The following is a 17,492-nucleotide window of genomic DNA, read 5'->3' on the forward strand; positions in this document are numbered from 1 at the left end:
GTTGGTTCATTTTCAGGTGGTTGGTTTCTAGCAGTAAATGTGGGCATAAATGGCCTAGCTGTTCCTGTTCTTTCTGGCTGATTATTAACTGATTGTTCATCTCTACCCCCATTATTTTGATGTTGATTATTCTGCCTTCCATTATTTTAGTGCTGATTTATGTTATTTTCCATAAACTGGGTCATCAAATTGGTCATTCTGTTAACATTATCTTGCATATCTTGCTGACTTCTGATTAATGCAGCCAACAAATCCCTATTGTTATCTGGGTCTCCCATGTTGGTTTCAAAGATAATTTCTTCGTCAATTTCTGTGTGGCTATCCTCAATTTCAAATGGAATAGACGTACTACTCTGTGCTAAAGGAGAGTTTGTAAATCTGTTTTGTCGGGCCCTAGTACTTTGGAAATTATAATTTCCTTGGTGCATACTCAGTCGTGCATTAAATTTTTCTGAAAATACCCTACAGGCTGGCAGGATTTAAAGCTCTGATACCACTGTAAATCCCTTATTGGAATTTGATTGCAAATGACCAGTTTGTACAGGAACATTTTATTGCTTAACTGTTTGAACATGGAAAGGCCTATGCATTTATTTAATGATTTAACCAGTGCAACATTAATCCTATGAATTTATGATATAACTAGTGCAACATCAAATCATATTTCAAGTTTATCCATATTCTTATGAATTATTGAAATACATTCTCAGTACTTATCATCGCAGAATGGGCACCTGTAATTCAGCTGTGGCTGTCTATGTCATCACGCAGCTAATTGCCTTTGAGGAGGTTTCGGTTCTCACCATGAAGCATATTAATGGCAGCCTTCCACTTCAATTTGTTTCGGAATGAAGAACACGACGTTTGGCGACCCCATCCAGTTTTGTTAGACAATTCACGATCCTTCACAAATTATCACGTTTTTTGCAGTGGTATTTATGCACACACCCGATATCGGGTTTCTGGGATCTTATGAAGACTACGAACGTAGTTTAGGGTTCATTTGGAACTCCTAGCTACTTTCAGGCTAATCCCTGCTGGATATAAGTATACTATATTACATGGAATGATGTTGCCCTCTGTAATGCTTCTGCGTGTTAACTGCGGCACCATGCAAATGCCCGAAAATGATTCTTCTCGTCACGGGATATAAATGCAATGTCGTCCCTTCTCTGCAGCCGACACTCACTTCCCAAACTGGGGCAATAGAAATATGCGAGTATATTTGCAACTCACGACAATGCTAAGCACAACAGAATGCACCAACATCGATCCCAATACTCTGCTTCACGCAGTTTCGACTCCACCAATAGGCCAGTATTACTGACGAAAGATGTAATACTACAGTTCGGTTCTAGACGCACTGTTTAATTCTTCTTCCAGACATGCCTTCCAAAGCTTCCGCCATGTCCCTTTATTCATCAATGAAGTAGTTTCTAGAACTACTTTTATTCATTAAGAAATAACCATATTAATTACTTATATTAATCCTCAATTAAGAATATTAATATAAAAAGTAATTAATATAATGACATATATAGTATATTCGTTTGGGTTCATTTGGGGGACATTACACTCTTTTTGTTCAAAAGATGAGAAGAAAGAACAAAGGAAAATTGCCCTTTAAATGTTTCATTTGTGGAAAAGTTGGACATTCAATTAAAAATTGTCCTTACCTAAAAGAAAGTGAGAAAAATGATGAAGAGCCTTAACCAAAAAGAGAGAGCAAGTTCAATTATGATAGGAACAAAAGAAGGAATAATGGATACAAAAAGAGTCTTTAGGCATATAGGGACAATAGCTCATTCGATTAGAGTGATTGGGATAATTATAAGGAAGAAATGTTGTTCATGACCTTTGAAATTGAAGGAGGAACTCCAAAATCTAATATCAATTTGAATTTCTCGCATGAAGAGGAAAACACCAAGCTTAATTCAGAAAGTGATGATGAGGACAGCTTTGAAGAGGAGCTTTACCGAGCTATAGATGAAATAGAAAGACTAAGGAAGAAAGTTCTAAAACACAAATGCTTGTTTCAAGAAGAATGTATGAAATCCAAAACCTTTGAAGAAACAGAAAAACATATCAGCAACTTGAAGTTTCAGATTGATGAGGTAAAGAAAGTTGAAGAAGAGTTGAGGATTCAGTTAAAGGCAAAAGAGGAATCCTGCAACAAACTTGAATGACAAGTAGCTTCCTTAAAAGATGAATTAGAAAGAACATCTCTCAAACTGAAAACCAACCTGAAGTATGAGAAAAGTTCAGAAATCTTGAATGGTATTATTAACAGTCAAAGATCAACATCTAATAAAACAGGGCTAGGATTTAGAGAATCGACTAAAAGCTGTGCTGATACACTCAAAGGATCCATCAAAGGAGAAAGCAGCAAAATGGGAGAAGCACTTAAAAATTCAGAAGAAGAAGCAGAAAAGTATGTGGAAGTTATGATAAAGCTTGTGAAAAACAAAGAAGTCAAGAAGAATCAGATTTCAAGCAACTCTTCCAAGGGCAAACATAGTAAGATACTTCACCCAAAAGATAATCTCATAAATAAGAATAAAAGTAATTTTGTTGGCTATTGTTTTACTTGTAAACGTTTTGGTCACAAGGCTGTAAATTGTAAAACAAACCCGATGAATTCTACTCGGAACAAGAATGGGAACATCATCAAGAAGGTTGATAGGAACTACAATCCTTTTTCTCCTTTATTATACAACATTGAATGCTATAGATGTAACAATTTCGGACACATTGCACGGTTTTGTAGAACCATCTTCACAAATACATCAAGACATAATGATGTGATGAAGACTTACAAAGCTCAAAAGGAGAAAGATTTAAAGGTATGGAATAGGAAGGAAGAAAATAGAAAGGAGAGAACCTTGCTGATACAAACAGCATTACATGCCCAAGACGATGGAGATCGATGGTATGTGGATAGTGGGTGTTCACGTCACATGACAGGTGACAAAAGTAAATTCAGCAAACTAAAGGCTATTGCTGGTGGAGTGGTAAGTTTTGGAGACAATGCTACAACAACTATAGTAGGAAAAAGGACCATAAGCCTTGACAATGGAAAAACTGAAATAAGCAATGTACTACATGTAAAAGGCCTAAAACACAATCTTTTGAGTGTTAGCCAATTATGTGATCAAGTTCATACTCTTTTATTCCATGTAGAAGGATGCCAAATCAAGAACGAAGGAGAAATTATAGCAGAACCATGCATGTCCAATAATCTTTATATCCTAAGTGTAAATAGAGGCAAGATGTGTCTCATGACAAAAGGAGGGTGGCTGTGGCACATTAATTTTGACAATTTAATCAAAATTAGCAATACACAAGCTGTGAGAGATATGCCTAAAATCTCCTAACCTTCAAATACCACTTGCAAACATTGCCAACTTGGGAAGCAAACAACATTCAAATGAAAGGAAAATTCTGCATCCGAGCCATTAGAGCTGATCCACATGGATCTTTGTGGACCTACTCGTACCAAAGCATATATGGTGAAAAATATTTCATTCTGTTAATAGATGATTATTCTAGATTCGCGTGGGTCAATTTTCTAAAGGAGAAGGCTGAGGCATTAGAAAAGTTCAAGATATTCAAGGCCATAGTTGAAAATGAAACTGGATTGAAGATAAAATGCTTATGATCAGACAAAGGGGTGAGTTCACATCAAAAGAATTTGAAGAATTTTGTGAAAACCATGGAATTTTCAGCTGCTAGGACACCACAACAAAATGGTGTGGTAGAAAAGAAGAACAGGACCCTCCAAGAAATGTCAAGGACCATGTTAAATGAGTATAAGGTATCTGCTTCATTATAAAGAGAGGCAGTACACATAGCAGTTTATATCCTAAATAGAGCATAAATAAGAGTCAATCATGATAAGACTCCATATGAATTGTGGAAAGGAAGGGCTGCCACCGTAAAATACTTCAAAGTATTTGGTCGCAAGTGTTTTATAAGAAGGGATGAAGAAAATGTAGGGAAATTAGATACAAGAGCTGATGAAGGAATATTTCTTGGCTACTCATCAAGAAGCAAAGCATTCAGATGTTACAATAATAGATTACATAAGGTAATTGAAAGCAGAAATGTTTGTGTTGGTGATAATTTCCATCATATTGAAGTAGAGCAAGAAGTCGATCATGAGGAAGAAAGCAGCAAAGAGGAAGATGAAAATGGGAAGGCTTCTACACCAATGAAGGCACCCAAAACCCCTTCAAAGTTTGTTCAAAGAAACCATCGAAAAGAGTTAGTTATTGGTGACATGAATACAGAGATTCGGACAAGGAGAGATTGGCAACCACACCAAATCACATGGCCTTACTTTCCATGATTGAACCTAAATATTTCAAGGAAGCTAGCCAAGACACACATTGGGTAGAAAGCGTGGAGGAAGAAATAAACAAAATAGAAAAGAATGAAACTTGGGAACTTGTCCCAAGACCCAAGGACAAGAACATAATAGGCACCAAATGGGTTTTCAAAAACAAATTGAATGAAGATGGTCAAGTAATGAAAAATAAAGCAAGGTTGGTGTGCAAAGGATATGCACAAGTGGAAGGAGTTGATTTTGAAGAAACATTTGCCCTAGTTGTTTCTAGCATATGCTTTCTACAAAAATTGCATGGTGTACCAAATGGATGTTAAATCAGCTTTTCTGAATGGGCATCTAGAACAAGAGGTCTATATTGAACAGCTAGAAAGATTCAAGCTATCAGAAAACAAAGACTATGTATGTAAATTAAAGAAGGCTCTTTATGGTTTGAAACAAGCTCCTGGAGCTTGGAACTGTAGATTGGATAAATACTTGCAAGACCAAGGTTTCAAGCAAGGCGTAGTAGACATCGGTCTTTACTTCAAGATTGAAGATGAACATCAATTGATTGTAGTGGTATATGTAGATGATATCATCGTTGGAGGAAGCAAAAAGGAAATGTGTCAAGACTTTGCTCAAAGGATGCAACAAGAATTTGAGATGTCCTTTTTGGGTGAACTATCCTTTTTCTTAGGGCTACAAGTCTCTCAATTTAAAAATGGAACTTTTATTTCACAAACAAAATATGCTAAAGAAATGTTGAAAAGGTTTAGTATGGAAGAATGCAATCCTGTAAGTACACCCATGGTTAACAAGGTGTAAATTAAGTAAAGATGATGACTCTCTCGAAGCAAATCAAACTCTCTACCGATCAATGATAGGAAGTTTACTCTATCTAACAGCCTCAAGGCTAGATATCATGCAAGTAGTTGGAGTTGTGGCAAGATTTGAAGCAGTCCCCAAGGAACATGTTCAGACAATAAAAAGAATCTTCAAATACTTGAAAGGGACTTTGGACTTTGGCGTATGGTATCCAAAAAGTGAAGACTTTACCCTTAAAGCATACACAAATGCTGATTGGGCAGGTAGTATAGATGACAAGAAAAGCACAAGTGGCAATGCATTCTTTCGAGGAAATAGCCTTGTTTCATGGTTGAGTAAGAAACAAGCCTCAATCTCCCTATCTACTGCAGAAGCATAGTACACAGCGGTAGCTTCATGTTGTACTCAAGTACTTTGGATGCGTCAAACTTTGAAGGACCTCAAAGTGGAATATGATCACCCAATATCTATATTGTCTGATAACACAAGTGCCATCAACATCTCCAAAAATCTTGTGATGCACTCAAGGACAAAACACATTCCCATCAAATATCATTTCTTGAGAGAACAAGTTGCTGAAAAATAGGTGAAGACAGAGTATTTGTGTACCAAAGAACAAATAGCAGATATATTTACAAAACCTCTACCAAGAGAAACTTTTGAGTTTCTTAGACAAAAATTAGGGGTACTACCCTATCCTTCTATGGAGTAAGGGGGAGTTCTTTGATAGCCTTTGCCATTGATGTCAAAGGGGGAGAAGACTACTAAGGGGGAGCATTGGAGCAAGAAGAAGAAGATGTTGTGACCCTTTCACACATCGCCCCATCAAAATGGGGACCCCCCTTTTTGCTCGAGTCCTAGTCTGTCTTAGTCTAATATCCCTCTCACAAGTGAAATGAGTGAGTTTGTTATCCTTTAGTAATGTCTAGATCACATGGGAAGTGAAGCCTATCATGAATTCAACCAAAGAATGAATGAGAGATTGCTAGTAAGGGATGCTTCAAGTGCTCCTCTTTTGGAGCGAAATTCACTTCAAGTGCCCCTCTCACAGAGCAAATTTCACTTCTAAATGACTCAGGTAGAAGGTGAAGCCACAGTCAAGATGAGTTTTGAAGACTTTTGGTGTGAAGGAGCATAAACTAAGACAAATCCATGAGATTCAACTCAAAAGATGCATTTTCAAATTATAGTAGGAGCGAAATTCACTCCATTTGCTCTTGATTGAGAGTGAAACTGATCCTAGAACACACCTTGAGTCCAATTTGAAACACTCGAATGGATGGAATGAAGGAGAGTAAACAAGAAAGTGCTAAGTGACAAAGATTAATTCACTTCAGGTGCTCCCCAGTAGGAGCGAATTTTACTTCATGTGCGCAAGTCTTAGAGCAAAATTCCTACTAAGACCTCACATCTAGCATGGCTTGACATATTTGAATTGAGGAAGTGAGTCCAAGTAAGCGAATCAGAGTTAAGTGTCAACCTGAGTGTCACTTCAAGCGCTCCCTAGTTGGAGCGAATTCTACTTCAAGTGCTCTTTAGTGGAAGCGAATCTCACTTCCAGTGCCCTGAAATAGGAGCAAAGTTTCTTCTTAGGCCTTCCATGAGGTTAGTTTGTCATGTTTTCATCAATGAATAGCTGAAAGACTCAATATTAAATCCATAGAATGAAGAAAAGTGAGTGAAAGAAAGTTTAATGACAAGTTTAAAGATCACTTCAAGTGCTCTTTCTTTGGAGCGAAATTTGCTTCAAGTGCTCTTCCGTTAGAGCGAATTTGCCTTAGAAGCCTTGATTGAGTGCAATTTAAAGTGTTTGAGTTATCATGAGTGAAGATAGTGAATATGATTTTGATTTGAAATTCACTTCAAGTGCTCCTTTGGAGCAAAAACTACTTCGGGTGCTCCACTTTTGGAGCGAATTTCACTTCAGGTGCTCCTAACTGAGAGAAAATTTGCCTCATTTGTCTAGGATAAGATGCGGAATTGCTTATTGATCATTGCTTTGAGTCGATTTGATGTCTTCATATGATTAGAAAAGAAATTTTTTGAGTTTAAGATGATGAAGGGCGAGATTTGAAATCCACTTCAAGTGCTCCTCTTTAGGAGCGAATTTCACTTCAAGTGCTCCCGTTTGAAAGCGAACTTCAAGTGCTCCTCTTTGGGAGCAAATTCCTTCTTTTGACTGTTACAAGGGTAATTCAAACCCATTTGGTGCTAAAAGCTTGATTTAAAATTCAAAAGAAAATGTTTTAAAGTGATGAGTTGGCCCTATAAAAAGATTATAATTATTATTTTGATTTCTAAATCAAGTCGGCCTTCACCTGAAGAGACATGTCTCTTGCCCTAAAGCGTCTATATAAGGATATTCAAGCAATCTTTCTTAACATCAAATCAAATCAATTTATTCATGCAATCAGCGAATTCAAGAGCAGAGCATCATTAGCGAATTTCATCAGCAAGGTGAATTTCATTAGCAAGATTAGCAATCTCAGTCAGCATAAAGTAAACTTAATCATTGAACGTGCAGGTTCAGTGATCAAGAAAGGCGAATTCCATCATTGAGCAGAGAAATTCACCAAAGAGACAGCGAATTTGCTCAGTAAGGAGACACATTCACAGTGAACTACATTAGTATCACACCAAATTCGTCTTAAAGAGAAGTGAATTCACCCTTCACAAGGTGAAATTATCCAGTTACAGTGAATTCCTTGATATTATCAGTCGTTTTTTGATCAAATTCAAGGTTAATCTGTTAGAAATCAGAGGTAAGTGTTGTATTTCGACTGATAGGAAATTAAAAACAGGTCTAATTGGAGTCTAATAACGATATATTTATTGAGTTAGGCCTCTCTTATTGATGCCAATGCATTAGGAAATGTAGATAAGTGTGTCAAGAAATAGTAATCAGTCTTATTTAGCATCTAATTTCAGATTCATTTGAATTTAAGATTGATTTAAATCAATATTGTAAGTTATCTACTATCATTCTTAAGGGTAAACAAGCTTAACCACATTAATATTTTGCATATCTTTCACCACTCTCCTAATTTACACATCTCTTATAAGTGAAGAATGGCAGCACCTAAGCCTAGTGGAACTGTAAATCATCAAGCACTCGTCAAATAAGATTTGAGGAGCGGTACATTAGAAACCAAGATCACATCTCATTGGAATAGAATAGGAGACACCAATCTTGGGAAATTTGACACCAAGAAGTTTCGGAGCTCATCCTATACAAGTGAACCTACTGCTACAGCAAAGAAGATGATGTATAGCGGGATTATAAATGCAGCTGGCTTTCCACCTGCAGTGCAGTGCTATGAGTTGATTGTTGAATGTGCTCAACACTACGATTCTCACTCAAGAAGAATAGTGGCGAAGGATGGAAGAGTACTTGCTTACCTCTCAGAGACAACCATTAGTGAAGCATTTCATCTACCCGAGCTTAAAGACATGATCTACATGATCTACATGATCTAGCTTGTTTAAGGATCATTGACAAGTTTTGGTTATCAAAGAGTAGAGGTGGCAAGAGCAGAATGCCCAACAAATTACATAGAGTGGACTTCAAGGACAAATTTAGAGACTTCATCACTCTACTTCATCATGTGGTGGGTGCACCGAAGGCTTCATACTTCGAGGAATGGATGTTTTTCTTCATAGAAACAGTCACTCATGGCAAGAATGCAATCAATTGGGCGAGACTCATTAGCAACAATATCGATGTGCAGCTGAGAAGACTAATGCACACTAGGACATTCTACATGAGTTCCTATGTTATATACTCTCTTGCAAGGAATTACGAGTATCCCGGATTGGTGTATAGAGGCATAGTCGGAAGAGGACCATGAGAAATAAAAGTGTATTAGTGTTATACACAACTTCATCATCCGACTAAGCACCACTATAGAAGAGTGAATGATGCATTCACTATGCGCATCATGAGGTCGCTTCAAGGTGGAATTCATCAAAGACTCTCCAAGAGCACAAGCATTGGTTTAACAATATGGTGCATGGTTCCTCCAATTCCTTAAGTTCACTTATATTAGAGTTCAAGGATGCCCTTGTCCTCCCTACATGCTGCCATGCTAACCGATAGACAGAATAGTGCTACTTGAGGTGGTAAGACAGCTAGCAACATATGTCAAGGCATATAGGCACAAGCACGGAACCGGTATCTCTTTTCCTATTTCAGTTGGAGACTCTATTGAAGTGTGTCCTTCCCTTCAAGCAGCTAAGAATGCCGAAGAGGAGTTAGTTCTCTATTCACTCAAGCCATTCACTCCTAGAGATTACTTTGATCCATGTGACGATGTAAGTGGGATTGTGAGAAAGAAGTATAAACATCAGTGGTAGTTACAAGACTATTGGATGAATGTTCAAGATGATGTAGAAGTGAAGAAAAAGATGTATTCCAGGCTACCTTTTGATTTCATCCGAAAGTGTAAGTTATTTAGTGTTGCTGATCAAGTACAGGATAGTGGCAAATATCTCCAATCTGCCTATGCAAAAGAAAGCAAGGAGATCAAGATCAATTGGGTTGACATGGAGGTCGTAGATTTGAAGGAGTTGATGAAGCAAGTCTTGGAATACACTCGCATATGGATAGACATCCAGCATCAAAAATTGAAAGGGTAGAATATAACAATGACGTTCAACTTAGAAGCAAGTATAGACAATGAAGATGATGCAAGCGCGAGTGGAAGTGCTCCTGAATCAGCCCACTCAAGAGGTTCAAAGAGAAAAGATGATCGTGGAGAGGAGTCAGCAAGGAAGAAGCATAAATCAAATGCCGGTTATCCTTCTAGTACTTCATCCAGGCGTGAAGAAGAGTTGAATCAGGATGAAAGACATGAAGAACAAAGGATAGATAAAGAATTGAGTCAAGGTGTAAATGAATCAACATAATCTACAATTCAGAATGAGAAAGGCAAATAAAAGTTATCACAGGAACAAAAGGACCTCACTCCTCATTCAAGAGAATGATGAAGATGAAGACAATGACGAGACAACTTTCCCACCTAGAGATGAGCAGTCGATCGAAGGAACACAAGTTGAAGAAGGGAGATCATCTATTCCTGAATGGCCAAAGGAAAGGCTTGCCAAAGAAGTGATAGCAGTTGATGAAGAACCAATATATGACTTAGATAGCCTCTAAGTCGAAATTCAAGAGGTCATCGAAAAGAAGAAAGCTACGAAGATGACTAAGGTGATCAGAGATGATTCGGGTTCTCGGAAGTTACAAATAGCTACTTCAATGGTTGTCAAGTATGAAGATGAAATCACAGCGGATGAATATGATATGGAGACTATTGATTTGGGTCCACTCACCTCCGAGCAAGCCATAGGTGATGCTAGTGATTCATTAAACGTAGTTAATGATATGCTTAGAATGGAAGTAGAGAAGAATAAAAGGTTAGAAAAAGAGATAAGTGCATGGAGAAACTACTTCCAACAATTCAAAGAACCATTGAGGCAACATAATCCATCAGTTACACCACCAACACTTTTGCTTCCTTAGGAATTAGTTGATCATATGGAGAAGATGAGGAATTCAACACATCTGATGGACACATGGATAAAAGACTCTTATACCAAAGTTAGCAAGTTTATGAGAGATACAATGAAGACACTTGATACAGTCATAAAATTCCTCGGAAGGACTCATATCCTCATAGAAGCTTTTGAAGCATTTGCTCATACTAGAGATGTTATCATCCCAGTTTTGCAAGTAATAAGGAAAACACCCAGGGAAGTCTTAACAAGAGAGAAAGTAAGAAGAGAAGGATCTACGCCTAGCTTTCTACATTGGAGTAGTCTACCTCGCACAAAGAGGATTGTTTTTGAAGATATTGAGAACAGATGTAGTCAAGTTCAAGACGATATGCATCTTATTCATGATAAGATAGTGGAAGTAGCACAAATCATGTTGGAGAAGAAGATCGATCCTGGAATGATAATAGAAGCCAAAGAATTGGAGGAAAGAATAAAAGTTATCTTTCATGGAACTCATGGAATGATCACCAAAAAGCAATTGGATGATATGTTCGCACTCATAATACTAGCAAGCAAAATGAAGGATCTTGAATGGGAGAATGCTATCATCAAAGCCTTTGAGGCAGTCATGCACATGGAAGAATAGTTGAAGACTTTACGAGAACTGAGATAGAGGGCACGATGACCAGATTCATTGAATATGCCAAAAGGGAAAGGGAGAAAGGGAACAAAATTCTAGAAGACAATTTGTTATGATCCTACATGGCAACTCATTTTCTCATTGGAGGACGCTTCCTCGATTTTTGTGCCAACTCATATCATTTTCTCATTGGTTGATTTCATGATGATGTTAATCTTGATAGTGTTTTGTTTGTATCAAACCCTAATTAGGGTTTAGGTGGCAAAATTGTGGCCCTTGATCTTCATTTGATCTTGGCCCTTCATTGTATTTGGGAGTGCTATATGAACTCCACTCATTTAATTTATAATCATTAGACATTAGAGAATAAGAGATAGCTAGAGTCCAAGAGAGATAAGAGAAGGACTTGAAGAATTGTTGTTACTTTGCTATTGGATTAATAAAACATTGAAATTATGGTGTTTCTATTCAATCCTTGAAGCTTCTTGCATGGTTTTTCATCTTCTCAATTCAATCTTTGATATTGATTTAAGTATTTAGCTTGAATGATTGAATGTTGTACCCGATTTATTGTGAAGCTCATAATCCATAGCACTAGCCTCTTGCTGATTGTAAGCGTGCCTTGTGTGGTCAACTGGAAATATTGAAAGTGCTTAAGTTTAATTGTTGCTTAATTTGTTGAATATGTATAGCTTCGGTCGGATTTCACTGATCAAGCCTATACAATTCAACTGTCTAATTGGCCTATCGGCCTTAGACATTTGAATAACTATTCTCATTATTAAGTTTAGACTTAGTCTTTAGATTATACATAACCTTTATAACTGTTATCTGCCTGTCATCAATTACAATTATTGTTGGTCTACATCTATTATCGATTTAATTGCTGATCGATTTCTTTTCTTTATTAGTTGATTGTTAGTGACTTAACTGATGGTAATTAATTGATTAGTTAGTATTCCGATTCATTAATGAATCGATACAGGTTTCTCAATCCACCACTTCGTGTTAAAGGGACATGGCCCTTAAGGAAGTCCGTGGATATCATATTTATGGATAATATGATTTCCTTAGAACGGTTGGGTGATAAGACAGCAGATCGATATACTAATATCGGTGGAAAAGAAATACAGCCGTTGAAGCTACAAATTATCAGTGTGTGAATCTATCTATCTATATATATATACATTGTAATCTGCAACTATATCAGATTGAAAGTGGAAATTGAATTCTAATAAATACTTTAGCAGTGAACATAAATCAGACTGAAACTGAAGTCTATTGTGTTCAATACTTAAAAAATATAAAATTACCCAATCGTATAAATCTGATTCAAAACTTAACATAATCATGGATATGCATTCAAATGATGGTGTCTATGCTTAGTAGTGATTGGAAAATCTTCAAATGCCCTTAGAAAATTGCACTAGTTTTGGTGGAGTTGTTCTTGTATGGCAATACTAAGACTAGTAGAGTTTCACTTATATCATCCTTCATCCATGCATTCCTAGGAATAGCTTAGTATCTCTCAACCCTCATCTTTTGCAATTTTTTGAAAAACATCTAGTAATAATAGGAAAGAACTTCATTGCATATCATTCATAAAGCGTTTCATGAAGTCTTCTCATATGTAAGGCCCCTTGATGAAACAACAATAATAACGATCACTCGTGCTTATCCACAAGTCAAGACCCGACATACAAGAACCTTGGAGTTGTCTCAAGTGATCCTTAAGCCAATCTTCAACATTTGAGTAACTTTGTTCAAGAGAGGATAAGATAGTTTTGGGTATTTTATTCTGTGTTCGCATGTGCATGAAAAACACATCAACATAATTGGCACTAGAAGGAGGGCTCGCTAAAGGAAGAAGACTTCTTTTGATCATGATGCGGAATGGTACTACCTGAAGAATATCTAATCCTAGGTGAACAACAAGGTATCATCTCATTGTTGATCACTCTTGCTTGGAGAAACCAAATAAGTTACGTTGAATTCCGACAAGTGAGAGCTGTGATCGATAAAGAAGAGCAATTGGGAAATTTGCCTCTAGTTATCATTGTTCCTAGAGCAGTTAATAACGAGAATCTACCCACCAATCAACAAAGAAGAAATTGAACCAGTTCAAGAACTTGTGTGTTGAGTATGAATCATTATGGTGCTACCTGCTCTTGTTAGAAGAGGTGAATCTGCTAGAGAAGGCGAATTTAAGCAACCGAACTTGGGAGACAAAAGAGATATCATAGCTAGTTTGAACAACCTTTCTTGAGAAGGAAAAACAAGTGCACCACAATACATTGGAGTTACTTTTGTGTAGACGAAGAAGAGGAGATAGCTGTCAAAATTGAAGCTCAAGTTGAAAGAGATTTGCTCGCTCAAAGATTACAACAAGCCCGAATCACTCCCTGATAGGTCATTCCAAGAACAAGCTTACTTGAGGAGATCGTCACTTTTCAATGGTATTGCCACATAGAGGTTTGGACGGAGTAGTACAACCGAATTTAGAGCTAGGCAACGTACAAGAGGACATCATTTCAAGACTAAACAACCTAGCTTGGAACATCAGAAGTGAAGAAGAGTACACAAGAATTCGAGTTTTGCTAGATCGAGAAGAAAAAAGGCTGAAAGGATCCGAAGAGCTGCTGCAGAGCACTTTTTAATTAAAGGAATCCATAGTGCATTTGAAAAGAACACCCGCTTCACGTTGGAGCACATTGGTTCTTTCTCACCTGAGAAGCATCAAAGGATATTGAGATCAATCCCAGGAGCAAAGGAGCTAATTGAATTGCAGTTCATTTCAAGATCAGAACACGCAAAGAAAGGAGATATGTTGAGAGAACCTTTATTAAGAATAGAAGATCAAACCAGTTCATCTCAAACTCCATCACTACAGGACCAAGTTCAAGCCGCAATTCAAACAAGTATTCAAACAATTACACAATCAGCAAGTCAAGCAAGTTTGACTTCATCAAGCTCTCATTCAACCTCATCAAACTCTCAATCAACATCACAAACAAGCTACAAGTCAGCCACCCAATCAAGTTCGCAAAGTGCAGGAAGTAAAATGGCTCATTTGTGACCACCTCTTCCTCCTCCCGCTCATGTGCTTAATGCTGCTACATGGTTAATTAATAACCCGTCCCCGCTTGAATTTGTAACATATCATGAAACGCCCAAAAATCTGGAGAATTTTTGGCCTAAGCTTAATGTGAATGACTTCAACCGGACAACGGAAGATCACATCAAGATGTTCGAAGATCTCCTACGCAATAGGCAAATTGAATATGGAGATGTGGCTTGTAGACTCTTCCCATATTCCCTGGGAGAAGAGGCATACTTTTGGTTCATTCATTTACCTACAGGTTGAACAAGAATATGGGATCCGATGAAAGATGCATTTATTGCAAAATTTGGTATTCCAACTACCCCCGTTGAGCTATACAGACAATTTTGTGGAGATTAAAAGACAAGAACATGAGCCTATTACCGCTTTCAATAACCGATTCCATAGGGCTTGCACGATGCTGCGAGCTCCTTACCTCATTGCGGACGCGAGAGAAATATACTATGGTGCTCTAGATCAATTGACTTCCATGTTCGTGAGGGCCTACCTCGCACCAAATGATTTGAATGCAGCATACACAAAGGCTATTGAAGTAAGCAAGAATATGGGTCAAAACATTGCTGGACCATTACTTCACATGGGACCTCCAACGACATCTAATCAAATTCAAGCTACAAGTCAAGCTTTAATGCATCATACTCCGGTCTTGAATGCGATCCCACATTCGGTGTATCCTAACATGCAGCCATCCAACAAATTGGTTCTTCATTCAGTAGTCACGCTTTCTCAAGCCCCGCCGACAGATCCAATTTACCTGCAAAACACAACATCTACAAGGACGCAGGAAGATAAAGAAGAAATGAAGGAATTAATTGAGCAAGTCAAGAAGTTGTCAACTGAAGTAATATACTTGAGAAATCAAAATAATCAATTGCAGAGTATGCAAAGGAGTACTCAAAATTATCAAGGAAACAATCAGAATTATCAAGGAAGTAACAATCAAGGGTTCAGGAGTAATAATCAAGGATTTCAAACGAGAACGTGGAATACAACGCCTAATAATGGAAATGTGGTTTCACCACTAGATAACCCACCAAACTCACAAAATCAAGAAAATCATCCGGCTGACAAAGTGTTCCTAGCAGAAGCAACATTATCTAGTTGGTACAGATTACACAATACAAACCAACATTCCGAGCTCCAATAAATATGTTTGTAGGCATCTTCAACCAACTTCACCATTGTCTTGCACATGTGACCATGATTTTGAGTAGTGGATAGTGTTTGATGTCTACCCACCAACACATGATAAGCTTGTATCCTAGTATATTTATCTTATGTAGAATAACTCCTATCCAAGATCCAAGATGCTGGTTCTTAGTTTTGTCTCCCTTGGTGGCACATATAAAGACCCTAATTTTGCAACCACAGGTATGCCCTCCTTATAGTGAGGAGAGTAACCAAATGGTGGTTCTTAGTTTTGTCTCCCTTGGTAGCACATATAAACACCCCAATTTTGCAACATTAGGCATGACCTTAAAATAAGGAGAGTGACCAACATGGAAGTGAATGTCATTGGCAAAGAAGAATTTGCTGTTGACATCATATGCCTCATCTTTGGCTCATACATGAAATAGCTCGGTCATGGAGTTGTGAGTTTTCCCCTTAAATTTGATCGATGTTGATGCAAAAAGAGGAACTTGTGGCTGTTGAGAAGTACTAATAGCCCTTGGCGTTTGGTAGTAGTATGCATGGAGCTAGATATGTCACAACTAAAGAATTTCATTCGGCCCTTTGTTGAAATGTGAAACTACCACATTTATCGACCCCTTTGCTAGCAATAAGTAGATGTGCATTCATTGTTGTAGTATCGCACTGATATTCGAGACCAAAAAAATGACATTTTGAAATAGGTGAGTCCCATCTGAATTAGTAGCTTTGTTTGAATCTATCCTAATAAAAAAATTAGTGTTCCTTGTTTGTTTGATTAGCCCAATGCATTAGCATTATGCAATGAAAAGAATTAAGCATTAAGGATAGAAACAAGAGGATACACAAAAGTTGCAATCCTTGTTTGAGTTGAAAATCTAAAATCACAAATTTAAAAAAAATAGATTTCTGATTTTTCTTTCATTTTTCTTACTGAAGATTGCATGAAGCATAGAAGTAGAGGTTACACAGAAGTTCAATCTTTTTTGTTTGATAAATTTTTTTACTATTTAAAATTAAAAAACAGCAAATAAAGAAATCAGCTTCAGCTATGTAGTTTTAGGTTGAACTTGAATTTGAACTTTTCAAGTAAAATTAAATATGCTAAAATCCAAAAGAAATTTAAAACAGCTACTTCTCTAATGATTTTTTTTTATTTCACTACTTTCTATGGAAAGTTGAGAGTTTAAACTCTAAACTAAAACAGAATTATAAAACCCTAAATTTGAAAAAAAAGGAAAAAACTTTGAAACAAAGAAAACAGCCATCTAGAATGAAAATTATAGTTTGGAGTTCAAACTTTGAACTTACATTGATGGTTGATGATTGAAGTAAATCCTTTTCTTATTGCACGATGCAAACTGCTGATGATGTTTGTTTCAAATGAGGGTGGGCTAATGTTTAAAAGCTTTTTTAAGGAGTGGGGGGGCCTTGATGAGCTCCCCTATTGTTTTAGGTTGATGATTTTTTAATTTTAAAGATTTTTTAGATTTTAAATTAAGTTTAGTTTTAAAATAATGCAGGTATGTCTTGCCATGCCAAGAATGGTTGAGGGATGCCAAGGTTTTCCTGGACACCTGCTGTAGGAGGGGTGTGTCTTGCTGACAGGCACCCCTACTGGTGGCACCTGTAGGGACTGCAGGGGGATGTTTCATCCCCATCCTGCTCTCTGTTCCAGAAACATGTGAAAAGACCCTGGGGACACATCTTAAGAAAAGACTTGAAAAATAAAAAAAATCTCTTGTGAATATTTTCTTACAGTTTATAAAATATGAGGTCTGCACAAGCATATAAAGGAGGTAGTTTAATAGTAATCATGCATGGAAACCTGCTCAATGTTTGTATTGTGCTATTATATGACACCAAGATGAGTATCATTAATTTGCTATATATCTAAAATGAATTTCATGAGACTACTCCACCACATAAAACAAGAG

General features: G+C 37.2%; 1 protein-coding gene across 1 annotated transcript in view; it reads left to right on the forward strand.

The window, feature by feature from the left end:
* LOC131075658 (peroxisomal acyl-coenzyme A oxidase 1) overlaps positions 1–17,492 on the forward strand; it is a 211,182-nt gene that overhangs the window by 63,273 nt on the left and 130,417 nt on the right. The gene's annotated exons all lie outside the window — the stretch shown is intronic.

This window comes from Cryptomeria japonica, chromosome 6, assembly GCF_030272615.1.
Source record: "Cryptomeria japonica chromosome 6, Sugi_1.0, whole genome shotgun sequence".
Taxonomy (NCBI): Eukaryota; Viridiplantae; Streptophyta; class Pinopsida; order Cupressales; family Cupressaceae; genus Cryptomeria; species Cryptomeria japonica.